At 31.6% G+C, this 17,190-nt stretch overlaps 1 protein-coding gene across 15 annotated transcripts in view; it reads right to left on the reverse strand.

Annotated features, from left to right (window-relative positions):
• Positions 1 to 17,190, reverse strand: part of LOC6043265 (protein groucho) — a 384,958-nt gene that overhangs the window by 184,317 nt on the left and 183,451 nt on the right. The gene's annotated exons all lie outside the window — the stretch shown is intronic.

Here is a 17,190-nt window from a genome sequence, read left to right on the forward strand (position 1 = left end):
CCAGCCTGTGGCAACAAACCGTTCCACCATTTTCCCTGCCACCCACTTCACCACTCCACATCAGACAACAATTTGTGAGTTTGTGCCTGGAAAAGCGCACCCTCAAATTCACAGAAATCGAGTCTGTATCAATTTTGGGTTGGTTCCCCTCGACGTGACTTGTCCAATTTTCCACCAGTAGTTACTGCTCACCTCACCCTGCCCAGTTTTTCCCTCCAGAAGGCAACTTTTATGTACCTATACAACACAGTTTTACCTTCGGTTCGAATTGATCTCGTACAGGGCCGTGCACAGGATTTTCGAAAGGGGAGGGTTTTCTCGAAAGGGGCGCATGGGGTGCTTGTTTAGATTGCGAAAGGGCGCTAACAGTCAATCTTTAAACTCAATAAATAATACTTTGGTATATTTTACATATATTTTGCTGGTTCGAATCCCGCGGCGGACGCTCTAAAATTCTAAGTGTAAATATGGGTATCCGGCGCCGTCGCTCTGTGCCTTACTCAAATAGGGCGGCGAAGTCCTTGTAGTTAAAAGGAAGACAGTGGTTGGTCTAGTACCGGCCGACAGATATAAAGTCAACTTCGTTTTTATATATTTTACATTGGTGCAACAGGAGACTACACTTCTTGAATTGGTGCTGCAAATCGTGTTGAATAGCACCATGAAGGGAGGGCGTTAATTCGGAGTTTGAGCGAATTTGAGATTTTTGCGCAAATGAGAGTTTTGGCGTAAATCGGAAGAGGCATGGGCCGTTCACTTGTGGAGCGTTAGTGAAGAAGTGTAGCGGTAATTGCTCAAAACAAGTTTTCATAAGTTTTTTTTTTAAATATTAAGAGTAGTTCTCAACGTTTTCGCAATTTTTTTTCACGATTTTTAGCTTTTCATTTTTTTGATTTGGATGAAACTTTGCCATGCACCATGCATTCCATATGTCAAAAGAAGCACAATTGCATAATTCGTTTTTCTATACAAATGTCCATACAATTCTGGGGCCGGTCATATTATTCATCTGGTTTAGGAGATATGATTTTTTTGAAGAAAAAAAACGTAAAAGTGGACAAAAATTGTTGAAGCAATTTTGTTAACAAAATGTACCGTTTTCAGGTGAAAGCTAATTTTAGGACTGCATTTTCAATTTATTTTGGTTTCTTTTCAAGAAAATTTTGTACAATTTTCTCTCTGAAACTTTCAAATCGAGCAATTTGTTTCTGAGATACACAATCTCAAAGAAATCAAATCGATGAACTTGATTTTTCTAAGAGTTAACCCTTTGCTGCCCAATTTTTTTCGATTTTTTAAATTTTTCCCTTGACATTTTGAGCAACTTTTGTTCTACGAAAAAGTTTACGTCTCTTGTTTTTGTTGTTTTTGTTTCATTTATAGTTTTAATATTTGCATTTATCTTGTTTAGTTGATATTTGTTTTTGGTAGTATTTGGCCTATTCTAGCACCTAATTTGTCATGTTTTTACAGCCAATTTTTCATTATTTTTTGTATGTTTTTAATTTTTTACTCTAGAACAAACCATTATCATTTAAATTGTTAAAAATGCTTAGAGGTATAGTCTGAAACAATAGAAAAAAGTACAGAAAATATTAGTGAAAAACACAGCCAAGAAAAATTTACATTGGTAAAGTCAAATAAAACAAGTCACACGTTCAACCCTAAAAAAAAACAAATTTTAAGAGTTCACCTTTCCAATGCTTTTTAAAGGTCGAAAATTGGTAAAAAAAAGATTTTTGGCTAATTATTAGATCGAACCCGCCTAGAGGTGGGGTTGGGTTGTAGCTGGATAAACTGAAAGTGTTCAACTGATCATAACTCGGAAACTACTGGTTTTCAAGCGACTTTTCTTTGCATTCCCTATGTCAAAAGAAGCAATTTTGCATCATTTGTTTTTTCATGCAAGTCTCCATACAATTTTGAGGGCTGGAATGGGTATGTAAACGTATGAAATTTTGTATCTTTGGACGGAATTTCCTGAAAATCTGAAAAATTAGATAAGAAACTTCGTTTTTGGGTCAAACATTTGTAACAGACTTTTTGAGTATAAAAAATTAAAATAAAAAAGATAATTTTGAATATATTTCTATCGATTCCTTGACTTTTCTGAAGAAACGTCCTAGAAAATCGATAAAAAGTAACAAAGTTGCTACAGGAAACAAAGATATATTTCGAATTACCCCAGAAAATGTTCCGAAAAGGCACCTCTCTCATATACAAAATTTAAAAAATGATAAAATAATTAACATATTAAAAAAAATACTATCAACGCCTGAATAGCACCATAGAAATGATGAAAATATTTTGAAAATTAGATTTCAAAGAAAGTTTCACAACACGTAAAAAAAATAATCAAAAAAAAGTTAGCTTAAGCAACATAAAAATGATAAAAAGTTGCGCCTTGTGATGAAATAATTTTTTTAAATAAAACAATTTGACTACCTTTTTGAAAATAAAATTTCACTAGAGGTGGCCTCATGACAAAATAAAAAAAATGAAAAAGTAGAGCAACATAAAAAAAGATCAAAGATAAAGATAAATAGGATTTTACCAGCGGCGTTTTGTTGATAAAATTATTTGACTATCGGCGCTCCTCAAGCTATAAAGACTATTCAAAATTAGTCAAACAAAGTTTGCCAACCGGCGCAAAAAGTTGTTGTAGCTAGAACGCTAAACAGAATTTTTATTTTTTTATGTTACCGTACGCCAAACTTTGTTTTGCTCTTATTAAACAGTCTTTATGTTGCTAGAGGGGCGTCGATAGTCAAACTTTTTTTTGTTGAATGTTTTAATTTTGTCATAATAGCGGTTCCAGTAAAATCTTATGTTTAAAATATTTTTATCATTTTTAAGCTGATTTGGGCACTGATTATTCAACTTTTTTCAATATTTTTACCAATTTTTTTCCCCACTCATAAGGGCGCCTCCAGTAAAACTTACATATTGAGAATTTACATAAAAATGTTTACGTCATAGGGGCGCCCCCATTCCATTTTCCATATCGAGAATTTGCATGATTTTTTTAAGTCGTAGGGGCGCCTCAAATCAAAATGTTCATATCGAGAATTTGCATGATTTTTTTTTGTCAAATTTGTATGATTTTTTAAAAGTCGTAGTGGCGCGTCCAATTAAATTTTCATAATTTTCATAAAAAAGTTTTAGTCATAGGGGCGCCTCCAGTCAATTTTCATAATAAGAAATTGTATGATTTTTTTAAAGTCGTAGTCACGCATCCATTAAATTTTTCATAGCGAAAATCATCATGATTCATGATGAAGTCGTAGGGCGCCTTCTGTCAAATTTTTGGTATTGAAGATTTGTTCTAAAAATTTAAGTCACAAGTTGAATTTTCATAATAAGAATTTGTATGATTTTTTAAGTCATAAGGGCGCCTCAGTCCAAGTTGCCATATCGAGAATATGCCTTTAAAGTCGTAGAGGCGTCTTCAGTCATATTTTTATATTAACATTATTTTTTAAATACATATTTAAAAAAATAATTCATAGGGTGCTTCCAGTCAATTTTTCATATCCAAAATTTGCATGATATTTTTAAGTCGTAGGGGCGCCTCCAGTCAAATTTTTAATGTTGAGAATATGTTTAAAAAAAATTAGGTCGTAGTGGCGCCTCCAGTTAAATTTTCGTATTGAGAATTTTCATAAAAATGTTTCATTCATAATTATCATAGGTCACATTTCCATAAAAAGAATTTGTATGATTTTTTTTGAGTCAAAAGAGAGCCTCCATTCATTTTTTCATATCGAAAGTTGGCCTGATTTTTTTAAGTCGTTAGGGCGTCTCCAGTCAAAATTTTATATTGAGAATTTGAATTGGAAAAAAATAAATCGTAGGGGCGCCTCCAGTAAAATTTTCATAATTTTCATAAAAAATTTTTAGTCATAGGGGCGTCTCCAGTAAAATTTTTCATATCGAGAATGTATGAATTTTTTGAAGTCGTAGGGGAGCCTCCATTCAATTTTTTATATCGTGAATTTGCATGATTTTTTTAAGTCGTAGGGGCGCCTCCAATTCAATTTTCATATCAAGAATTTTCATAAAAATGTTTTTGTCATAGAGGCGCCTACAACCAAATTTTAATATCGAGAATTTTCATGTTTTTTTCAAGTCATAAGGGCACCTCCAGTAATTTTTTAAAATATAATTAATACATTTTTTAATGTCGTAGGGGCGCCTCCATTCAATATTTCATATGGAGAATTCAAGTTTCTATATTGTGAACTTTTATTTAAAAAAAATTAAGTCGTAGGCCTCCAGTTAAATTTTCATGATTTTCATAAAAATGTTTAAGTCAAAGGGACGCCTCCAGTCAATTTTTTCATATCGAGAATTTGCATGATTTTTTAAGTCATAAGGGCGCCTCCAGTCAAATTTTAATAATAAAATTTGTATGATTTTTTTAAAGTCGTAGTGGAGCCTCCAATCAATTTTTCATTTCGAGAATTTGCATGATTTTGTTAGGTCGTAGGGGCGCCTTCAATTCAATTTTCATATCGAGAATTTTCATAAAAATGTTTAAGTCATAGGGCGCCTCCAGTCATTTTTTCATAATAAGAAATTGTATGATTTTTTCAAAGTCGTAGGGACGCATTCATTAAATTTTTCATAGCGAAAATTTTCATGATTTTTTAAGTCGCCTCCTGTCAAATTTTCAATATTGAGAATTTGTTTAAAAAAATTAAGTCGTAGGGGCGGCACCAAATAAATTTTCATAATAAGAATTTGTATGATTTTTTTAAGTCATAAGGGCGCCTCAATCCAAGTTGCCATATTGAGCATATGCCTTAAAAGTCGTAGGGGCGTCTTCAGTCATATTTTTACATTGGGAATTTGTATTTAAAAAAAAATTCATAGGGGCGCTTTCAGTCAATTTTTCATATCAAGAATTCGCATGATTTTTTTAATTCTAAGGGGCGCCTCCAGTCAAATCTTTAATGTTGAGAATATGTTTAAAAAAATTAAGTCGTAGGGGCGCCTCCAGTTAAATTTTCATATTGAGAATTTTCATAAAAATGTTTCATTCATAGTCATAGGTCAAATTTTCAATATAAGAATTGGTATGATTTTTTTAAGTCATAAGAGCGCCTCTAGTCAAATTTTCATTATAAAATTTGTATGTTTTTTTAAGTCGTAGGGGCGCCTCTAGTCAAATTTTTATATGGCATATTCGTACTGAAAAAAATTAAGTCTTAGGGGCGCCTCCAATTAAATTTTCATAATTTTCATGAAAAGGTTTTAGTCATAGGGGCGCCTGCAGTCAAATTTTTCATATCGATAATTTGCAAGATTTTTTTAAGTCATAAGGGTGCCTCCAGTCAAATTTTCATAACAAAATTTGTATGATTTTTTAAAGTCGTATGGGCGCCTATATTTAATTTTTCAAATCGAGAATTTGCATGATTTTTTTAAGTCGTAAGGTATTTTTTTATATTGCATATTCGTATTGAAAAAAAAAATAAGTCTTAGGGTCGCCTCCAGTTAAATTTTCATAATTTTCATAAAAATGTTTTAGTCATAGGGGCGCCTTCAGCCAAATTTTTTACATATCGAGAATTTGCATGATTTTTTTAAGTAATAAGGGCGCCTCCAGTCAAATTTTCATAACAAAATTTGTATGATTTTTTTTAAAGTCGTAGGGGCGCCTACAGTCAAATTTTTATATTGCATATTCGTATTGAAAGAAATTAAGTCTAAGGGGCGCGTTCAGTTAAATTTTCATAAAAATGTGGTAGTCATAGGGGCGCCTCCAGTCATTTTTTTTATATCGAGAATTTTCATGGTTTTTTCAAGTAATAAGGGCGCCTCCAGTCAATTATAATAAAATTAATATGATTTTTTAAAGTCGTAGGGCGCCTCCATTCAATATTTCATTTCGAGAATTTGCATGATTTTTTAAGACGTAGGGGCGCCTCCAGTCATATTTTTATATTGCATATTCGTATTGAAAATAATTAAGTCTAAGGGACGCGTCCAGTTAAACTTTCATAAAAATGTGGTAGTCATAGGGGCGCCTCCAGTCAAATTTTTTATATCGAGAATTTTCATGTTTTTTCAAGTCATAAGGGCGCCTCCAGTCAATTTTTATAAAAAAGTTGATATGATTTTTTTTAAGTCGTATGGGCGCCTCCATTCAATATTTCATTTCGAGAATTTGCATGATTTTTTTAAGACGTAGAGGCGCCTCCAGTCAAATTTTTATATTGCATATTCGTACTGAAAAAAATTATGTCTTAGGGGCGCCTCCAATTAAATTTTCATAATTTTCATGAAAAGGTTTTAGTCATAGGGGCACCTGCAGTCAAATTTTTCATATCGATAATTTGCAAGATTTTTTTAAGTCATAAGGGTGCCTCCAGTCAAATTTTCATAACAAAATTTGTATGATTTTTTAAAGTCGTATGGGCGCCTATATTTAATTTTTCATATCGAGAATTTGCATGATTTTTTTAAGTCGTAAGGGCGCTTCCAGTCAATTTTTTATATTGCATATTCGTATGGAAAAAAAAAGTCTTAGGGTCGCCTCCAGTCAAATTTTCATAACAAAATTTGTATGATTTTTTTTTACAGTCGTAGGGGCGCCTACAGTCAAATTTTTATATTGCATATTCGTATTGAAAGATATTAAGTCTAAGGGGCGCGTTCAGTTAAATTTTCATAAAAATGTGGTAGTCATAGGGGCGCCTCCAGTCATTTTTTTTATATCGAGAATTTTCATGGTTTTTTCAAGTCATAAGGGCGCCTCCAGTCAATTATAATAAAATTAATATGATTTTTTTAAAGTCGTAGGGGCGCCTCCATTCAATATTTCATTTCGAGAATTTGCATGATTTTTTTAAGACGTAGGGGCGCCTCCAGTCATATTTTTATATTGCATATTCGTATTGAAAATAATTAAGTCTAAGGGACGCGTCCAGTTAAACTTTCATAAAAATGTGGTAGTCATAGGTTCGCCTCAAGTCAATTTTTTTATATCGAGAATTTTCATGTTTTTTCAAGTCATAAGGGCGCCTTCAGTCAATTTTTATAAAAAAGTTAATATGATTTTTTTTAAGTCGTAGGGGCGCCTCCATTCAATATTTCATTTCGAGAATTTGCATGATTTTTTTAAGACGTAGAGGCGCCTCCAGTCAAATTTTTATATTGCATATTCGTATTGAAAAAAAATAAGTCTTAGGGGCGCGTCCAGTTAAATTTTCATAAAAATGTGGTAGTCATAGGGACGCCTCCAGTCAAATTTTTTATATCGAGAATTTTCATGTTTTTTTCAAGTCATAAGGGCGCCTCCAGTCAAATTTTATAAAAAAAAATTAATATGATTTGTTTAAAGTCGTAGGGGCGCCTCCATTCAATATTTCATTTCGAGAATTTGCATGATTTTTTTAAGACGTAGGGGCGCCTCCAGTCAAATTTTTATATTGCATATTCGTATTGAAAATAATTAAGTCTAAGGGGCGCGTCTAGTTAAATTTTCATAAAAATGTGGTAGTCATAGGGGCGCCTCCAGTCAATTTTTTTATATCAAGAATTTTCATGTTTTTTCAAGTCATAAGGGAGCCTCCGGTCAATTTTTATAAAAAAAATAATATGATTTGTTTTAAGTCGTAGGAGCGCCTCCATTCAATATTTCATTTCGAGAATTTGCATGATTTTTTTAAGACGTAGAGGCGCCTCCAGTCAAATTTTTATATTGCATATTCGTATTGAAAAAAAATAAGTCTTAGGGGCGCCTCCAGTTAAATTATCATAATTTTCATAAAAATGTTTTAGTCATAGGGGCGCCTCCAGTCAAATTTTTCATATCGATTTGAAAAAAAAATCTTTTTGGCATTTTAGCAACATAGCTAAAAAAAATCGGCCCTTCGGCCCGAGGGGCGCATGGGGTGTAACTAACTTAATTTGCCAGGGGGGGGTTAAACCCCTAAAACCCCCCCCTTGTACACGGCCCTGATCTCGTAGCCGCCGTCACACACCCTCGGCAAGTCATTGTCCTGCTCTCTGTATTAGTAGCAGAAGTAGTGGGAGTTGACTAACTAGGGGATGAATTGAGCCAAACACTGTGGCATCTGTTGGCATCAACTTGTGACTACCTGGGAAATCACTGTGCGATAGCTGGAAATCAACTCTGACTATTTATTTTTTGAATGATCTTTCTACCATTTTAATCATTTTTTTAGAATTTAATTGGGCCGTTGCAAATATTTTTTGAAGTTTATGTCCCTCAACTCTGACTAAAGTCGAGGGAGGGGCATTAAAATAAAAAAAGTATAAAAATTTAAATTACGAGTTATGGTTTCAACATTTTAATGAAAAAAGTGTTTTAAAATGCATTTTTAACCTGTCCAGTTGTTTTGCCATCATTAGTTTCCAATATACCTAAGTATTGAATAAAATTTGATTTTCCGCGAAAAATAATTTTTTTGCAATTCCGTCGTGAAACTACTTACTTTTCCTGTCATTCTTGAACGACGAAATAGCCTACTTTTCTGTACCAAAAATAACAGAATCGAATAGCAACACTTTTCAAAATAAATGCTGAAAAGTTCTACTTTTCAGCACTCAAATGGATGAAATATTCAGCACTTGTTTCGAAAAGTTACACTTTTCAACATTTTTTTGATTTAAACGGTTTATTGACAAAATACATGAAAATTTGACTTAAAATTTCGCTTAATGGGTGTTTTCGGATTTGCAAAAAATGTTGTATGGAACTCGTTGCAAAACTTGATTTTTTCAGCACTCTTCGTATTTATCCTACTTGGTGAACCTCGTTGGATAAATGTACGACTTGTGCTGAAAAAATCCTCTTTTTGCAACTTGTTGCATAAACTACTATTTTGCGGTGCTGTACGTTGGAATTTCATAAAAATTCAAAACATTTTTAAACAAGCCCAAACATGCTTAATATGATTATCAATGCAGAATAATGCATTTTAGATTGTTTTCCGTTGATTCGACTTCTATTTTCATGGAAATTTTGAAATTTTTTGGAAAAATATTTTTTTGTCCCCTGATTTTTCAGACCAATTTTGAAGGGTGGAGGCGACATAAATTTTGAAAATTTTTTGCAACGGCCTTGTTTGAACGTAAATTAAATCAAAAAATACTATTTAATGATGACCGTTCTGGTATTTATCAACTTAACATTTTCTTACTATTTTTATATTTCCTTCATCAAATGTCATTTAACGATTATGATTAAATATGATTATAACTAACCCTCTACTGCCCAATTTTTTTTTCGAATTTTTTTATTTTTCCCTTGTTTAGGAGGTCATTTTGTGTTACTTTTGTTGTTACTTCTCTTGTTTAATGTTTTTCTTGTATCATTTTTAGTATTTTAATTTGCATTTATCTTGTTTAGTTTTCGTTTGCTTTTGGTAGTATTTGGCCTATTTTACCACCTCCTATCATTACATTTTGCTTACCTAATTTTTTCATGTTTCTATAGTCACCTTTTAAATTTTTTGCTTGTTTTTAACATTTTCTTTTATAAAATGGCACCATTCTCATTAAAATTGTATAAAAATGCATAGAGACATAGTTTGGGACAGTAGAAAAATTACAGCATACTTCTTTTTACTGAAAAAAAAACAAAATAAAATACACAGCCAAAATCACATTAAGACAGAAAAAATTACAGACCACAATTTTTTGTAAAATTTTTAGAGTTTTTCTTTCCAATGCTTTTAAAAGATCAAAAATTGGTTAAAAAATGGATTTTTGGCGATTTTTTTAAATCAAATCGCGTTTTAAGGCGGGGTTGGATTGTAGAGAGTTAATTTTTTTCAAAGAGTTCGAATGTCCAATAACATCCAGATTACAGATATCAATAAGCTTCGGAAAAGTGTCGGAAAATATCAAATACAGTTTTTTAATATTAATCATGATTTTAACAATAAACATTTTCTTGAAAATTAAAATTCCGATGTAAAAACGTTACTTAATCCACCGGAAGGTGGTTGCTGCCTTCCTCCTAAAAGCCTTGCAACCACACACTACGAAAGCTTTGGCTAACGCTTACTTAGTAAAGACACTATACATCTGAGTGCTGCCATCTAGGTATGATAAATTTAATGAACCATTTGAAAGCACTGCAGTGTTTGTGTGCGTGCACTGAGCGTAAAGTTCCGACAGCTATCCGCCGGAGCTTTCAAATTATGTAAATAATGACCCTTTTTAGTATCAACCAAAACAGTTTTTCGAACATATCTTTTAAAGTACTGCACCAAGCCGGATGAAATTTAAAAAAGACTTAAAGAACCTGAAGGCAAATCCAAAAACATTGATCCGGACAAAATCGGTCGAGCCAGTTCCGAGAAAAGTGAGTGAGAAAAAAAATTCTACGTCCATCCACACGCACAGACATTTGCTCAGAATTTAATTCTGAGTCGATATGTATACGTAAAGGTATATCTGGGAGGCTTATTTAAAAAGTTCAATTTTTGAGTGATTTTATAGCCTTGCCTCAGTGAGGTGAGGAAGGCAAAAACTTAAATTCATGAAGTTTTTTTTAATAATTATCTGAAAGTTTTCGGCATGAAATTAAATATCTCAGAAAAATTGTGTCTTTTCTTCACTAATTAATCATGATTGAAAATTCAAAAAAGTAATTTTTTACGCTCTTGATATTAAGCTAAAGCCAATTTAATTTAAAGTATTTTTTTTGATGGGGATGAGGCGCCAAAACACCTCAAAAATATATTATATATGATTTTGATAATAGAATACTCAATAAACAATCAGAAAATTATCCTAGATTTTTGCAATCTCCTCTAAAAATTTTAACTTTGGATTTTTAGATCTGGATGAAATTTAGAAGGCTAATCGTACAAAATACGCAATGGTTATGTGAATATTTGAACATCTGTATCTCGAGAAAAAAAAGTGTGATCAATTTGGTGTACTCGACAAAGTTGTATAATGTGATTAGGACTTTTCACAACGAAAAGATACACAAAAAATACAATTTTTTATTTGATTTATTAAATATTTATTTTATTTATTTTAAGATTTATTTTATTTTAAATATACGTATTTTTTATTTAAAAAAATATTATATTTTTTGGGCCAAAAAAAAAGCATCTTTAACGTTATATTGTAGTATGGTGTAATATCAGGTATCAAAGAAATAATTTTATGAAAAAAAATGATTTTAGAAAAAAATAAAAAAAATATTTTCAAACAAAATTTCATGAATAAAAAAAAACGGAAAATAAAATTTGCCACCAAAATTAACTGAAAAATTTGCATGATAAATTGACTTGTTTTTTAGATAAAAGCATTTCAAGGCATTTTTTGTTTTTTTTTTTTTTTATTTTTTTGCGATACAACGGTAAAAGCAATCAAATTTTCTTTGAAGAGCCGAACTAAATTTTCTACAGATTTCGAAAATCGCGATATCTCGGGAGCTATTGGTTCACCTTTCAATGTTAAAAACATTTTTGGGTAAATTTTGTTTTGCTCTTTTCAACAACAATAATTTCCAAATTTGAAATTCTAGTTCAACATTTCAAAGTGGCCTAAATAGATTTTTTTGGGCTTCCAAAGTACACGGTTTGGTTTGCGCTGATTAGGGACCCCCCATAAACCACCATATTTGTCCACGTGGTTTGTGGATGGTCTCTTACAGCAAACAACAAACGACGTTTTAAAACTAAATCAAAAATAATTTGTTTTTTACCGCTTTAAAAACAATTTCAATTCTTATTATTAAAAGCAATAGATATCATTGAATATTTTTATCAATAAATCAGAAAGGTTACTTGCAAATGAATTTTTAGGAAACAAATTACAAAAGATTACAAAAATACTTTAAACTACAAATAAATTGAATGCTTTTTTGGTTTAAAAATCATTATAATTTTGGGCTAGAAAATTTGAACTAAAAAAAAATCTTACCACATTTACTGAGAAGCGAATGCTTCTTGATGTTAAAAAAAATCAGTAAAAACATATTCTCGGAATCATCAACTTATCATAAGCATGATAAATTGAATTGAATTGAATTAAATATTATCAATCACTTGATTGCAGGCTTTTTCAACAAAAATTTGTTAAAGTTGACTAAACAAGTAAATTGTGATAAATTTGTTAAAGATTGCACTCATTGCAGATTTATTTTTATAATTCTATTAGATGCAAACATTCATTTGAAAGTAACATTCACTAGAAACATTCTCTTCCCTAAGTCAATAAATTTGTGACTGGAGGAGCAATCAATCAGAATATGAATGAAAAATTACATTTCATTGGATTAGAGAAAAATACTCAGAAAATATATTGCTATTTAGAGCATCAATACCAGCTTTTCTTAGGAAACATAATAAATTTAGTCATATTTGCATTCGTGGTAATAACAATTTGACTTCTTTTCTTAATTTTACACATTTTAACAACATTACTGTTTTTTGAGTCCTGTTTAATATTCAAGATATTAAATTATTTAAGTGGATATTTCAAGAGGGGATTAAAAAATACCCCTTTTTGGTTTGTTCTGATTTCGATTTTCTATATAGTTATTGAGAAGTGAGATGAAAACGTTTAAAATATCTTCAGAATTGCTTTAACAATATGATCCAACGTTAAAAACAGTATGATCCACGAAATATCATGAAACTGATTTTTTTTTAAATATCCAAAATTTTAAAACATTGAAAATACTTGTGGTTTGGTTGAGCGTTTTAGCAGAATGCATTACTGTGAATACAAAGAGACGAGTTGTTCCTTTTAATTCCGCTATATATTGAAAATACTAATTCTTTGAAACAAACAAGTTGTTCGAAAAGGTAGAATCAAACATAACTTATTTCAAATTATATTAAAATTGATTGAAAAAAGGATATCAGTAACCTCACCTTCTAACGGTAGCTATCAACTACCCTCCCCCCAATTTGGAACAATCGATTTCCACCCGGCACCAATTTTCCCCGTTGCTAAAACTGTCGGCCGGGAGTCACTTTGCTGGGACGCTGACTGGGCAAACATTATCCAGCAAAAACTACGCTCTGAAGGTACACACGGAGGTGGAAAATTGCGGGGGGCAAATTTACACCGAAAACAGCTTTAAATACGAAAATGTGGTAAACGGTTTTGCGGTCTGGCAATTGTGGGTGGCTGCGAGGGGCGGGGCAGTTGCTGTACACTTCTCGCATTATTGTTATGGTCCGACCCCCCTTTCTCTACCTCTTTTTTGGGGGAAAAAACCCCTACGCTAGAGGTTGTTTGTTTGTGACCGGTAGGTGGCACCACCACCCACCCACACACATAAGCAACTGTTTTGTTGGGCTCCGGCCAACACATTTGAATTAGAGCGGGGCGGGAAAGGATGTGGAAACATCGCACAACACTGTTTCTCTTAGTATTTTGTTGTGCTTTTGGTTGCCCACTCGGTGCGGGGGTGGGTCTTCCCGGGGGTGTCAAATGTTGATGGGTATGTTTAGAACAGAGTTTAACGTGGGTGTCGTCAATTTTGATTGACTGTTTGTAGGGGTTAACAGAATGGGACAGTTCTATTTTGAGTAAGTTAATTTATGTGGTATTATGGAAAATTAACTAACAAACTGAATGTTTCATGTGATTTAATTATTAAATTCCTTTGAAATAATAGCAAAGAAACATATAAAAAGCATAATTCTTAACCTTGCAAATAAAAAATAACATTTTAAATTACTTATTTTATTCAGAAATGTGTTAAATTACCTCCAAAAAAGTGTAAATTAACATCTGTTTATGTGTGATTTTACATATAATTTATGAATTGAGATGATAATTCATCTGAAAGATGGTCACATTTAACCATCACGAAATTCAAATGTAAAATATTGGTGTGGTGGTATTTATTATGATAAAGTGTACCAGAATAACAAACAATCAAGAGTTTTACATAAACATTAGTAGTATAAAACAAAGTAAAGTCATTTCAAAACTTTTATCTCAAAAAATCAGTGGGCAAAAAACTAGATTTTGACATACCTCATTCTTTCATTCAAAATTGATAAACAATGTAAAAATAAAATAAAAAATTATAATAGTGTGTTAAACATTTGTCTTTTTGCTACTCTTTAATGAAAATCAGGCTTGAAATTTGTTCTTTTTTCAATCTTGATAAATGTTTGGAAGAGTTTTTTATTTGGGAGTTTTAGGAACAAAATTTAACTTTTTTTCATTATAAAACATATCTTATAATTCTCATAAAAGTCTACACGGAGCAAAATGAGTTTCATGTAACGAAAAAAATATAAATTTTACTCAAGTGACAAAATCACATAAAGGGGTTGATCATGAACAGGGATGGAATAATTGTAAAACAATCAATTTCGCTTGCGAACATTCTTCACCCGCGAAAGAGAGAAGAGGCGAATCACGCAAAAGAAAATCGCTCCCGAAATTCTACAAAAAAATCAATTTGCTGATGATTTTTTTTGTGAATTTTCTTGTCAGCACCACTTAAAATCATTTATTTCACTTTGTTTACATACATTTCCATCGCTGATCATGAAACAAGAAGTTTTTTGCAAATATCTTTGAAAAATGATAAAAAAGAAAATTTGTTAAAAAAAATGTAACGAAAATTATTCTGGAAATACGTTTGAAGCTACGTTTACACAATTTCATCGTAAACATATCTGAAAAGTTAACGTTAATCACGTTTTTGACCTATCGAAAATTTCTGAAAATATATTACTACAAGTCGTTTCATCGTTAATACATTATAAATAAAGTCCAGATTTGCCAAGTTTATAACTCATCAGAAAAAAAATTCAAAACCAAACCAGCGAAGAACATAATGCCAGTTCTGAAGCAAAATAGCCTTAAGTACTCATAATCCTGCCATGGTTGCCAGAACATCAAATCCTATATCTCATCAAAACATCTGTCAAAAACCAAAAAAAAAAACATTGATTCGTACTATATTATTGCCGTAAGTATTTTCAAAACATTTTAGCAAGAATAGTTACGTTATTTTTTGTTCAGTTCTCATATTTTTGAACACGATTGCCAAATCTTTAATTTTCATGATTTTCCCGCGTTCAATTTCTGGGAAATATGAATTTTTGTTATTTTTGTGAAAATTTAGATGAAGTTAGCTGTCCCTCCTAATTAAACTGTTTATTATAGGTCTGGTTTTAGCTTAAAAAAAAATAAAATATTTTTGATCAAATGTTGATCGATACTAATTTTGTAAAAATTTGGGGAAATCAAAGAAAAAAGTTAAAAAATCCGAGCCTTGCAACGAGTTCTATGCCAAATCTTAGGCTGGTGTCAAAAAGTGTTAGTTTTTGATAAAAGTGCTGAATAGTTGAGTTGTACAGCACTCAAATGGATGCTCACTGCACAGTGGTCCAGAACGTAAAATTAAGTGGAAAATGTATTTTTCCGAAAAATGATAACGATTTGGAGCTTTGGTGTCTTCAGAAGAGTTGTTGCAAATGGAAATTTTGGTTTGGTTCCAAATTAGGGTAGTTCACGATTAGGGTGGTTTTGAAAATCTAAATTTTCAGGAATATTTTTGGGAATTTTGTCGTCTTCTAAAAAGTTATTGTACTTGCCAATCCAAGCAACTTTGTCGAAGACACCAAAATTTTATCTCGTAATATACGCCTTCTACGACCAAAGAGAAAGCATCTGAGAAAACCTTCAAAAATCAGTTTTTTGAACGTGGCAATTCAGGGGTAAGTTTTAGTGAAAAGTGTTGTTCGAAGCAAAAACAAATATTTTTTTATATTATTTTCATTTTAGATTTTCTATGAAAGACTATTATTAATCCCAAAATATGACCAAAAATTGATTTTTCGACACTTTGGCAGATTCAGATTCAGCGGGCAAAATACATGGAAATACATATAGTTGGACAATTTTCGAATTTCGTTAGGGTGGTCCCATACACTTTTCCCTTGATAATTAGACATTTTCAAATGAAGATATCTTGAGTTTAAATAAAAATACCCCTGAAATTTTTTCAGCGTTTATAGTGCTAGATCTCCTCTTTCGAATGCAACCTGGCGCCTAAAATTTGGCCTGCGCCTTTTCGAGATATTTGAGTTTTAAATGTGCATCTTTTTTACCTTAAAATGGCTGTAACTTTCGACCCTTAAGTCGAAATTGACTTGTCAGATAATAAAAATGTTTGTTTTTCAAAGCTCTAAAACTGCTTCAAACAACACTTTTCTCTAAAACTTAACCCTGAATTGCTACGTTCAAAAAACTGATTTTTGACGGTTTATCAGATGTTTTCTCTAAATTTGGTCGTAGAAGGCGTGGATTACGAGATAAAATTTTGGTGTCCGCCACAAAACTGCTTGGATTGGCAAGTACAACAACTTTTTAGAAGACGAAACATTTCCCAAAAATATTCCTGAAAACTTAGATTTTCAAAACCACCCTAATCGTGAACCACCCTAGTTTTGAACCAAACCAACAACTCTTCTGAAGACACCAAAGCTCCACAACGTCACCATTTTTTGGAAAATTCATTTTCCACATCATTTTGAGTTCTGGACCACTGTGCACTGTTATTTTTGGCGATAAAAAAAAAGTTCACAAACCAATTCTCTGAGATTTCGGTCATTCGATTTTTTTGTATTTTTTAATCCGGCTGAAACTGGATTTGCAATAAAACACTATTTTTATTTATTTTTTATTTTATGATATGTTTTAGTGCACATCAAATGTCAACTTTTCTTTTTAAAATCCAATTTGCAGTCAAAAAGTTTTTAAGTGAATTTTTGATAAAGCGCACCGTTTTCAAGTTAAATCCATTTTAAGGTAACTTTTTTGAAAATAATCGCAGTTTTTCATTTTTAAAATTAGTGCCCATGTTTGCCAACCTTTGAAATTTTTGTTTTGAAAAGCTGAGAAAATTCTCTATATTTTGCTTCATTGAACTTTGTTGATACGACCCTTAGTTGCTGAGATATTGCCATGCAAAGGTTTAAAAACAGGAAAATTGATCTTTTCTAAGTCTCACCCAAACAAACCATCATTTTCTAATGTCGATATCTCAGCAACGATTACTCATAATTTCATTGTTAAAATATGAAACATTCGTGAAATTTTCCGATCTTTTCGAAAACAATATTTTCAAAAAATGTTAAGCATTTCAAAATGGCGTTATTTTGAATGTTTAGCCCGTTTGAAATGTTAGTCTTAATTTTAAATTTTTGAAAATAT

Source organism: Culex quinquefasciatus, chromosome 3, assembly GCF_015732765.1.
Source record: "Culex quinquefasciatus strain JHB chromosome 3, VPISU_Cqui_1.0_pri_paternal, whole genome shotgun sequence".
Taxonomy (NCBI): domain Eukaryota; kingdom Metazoa; phylum Arthropoda; class Insecta; order Diptera; family Culicidae; genus Culex; species Culex quinquefasciatus.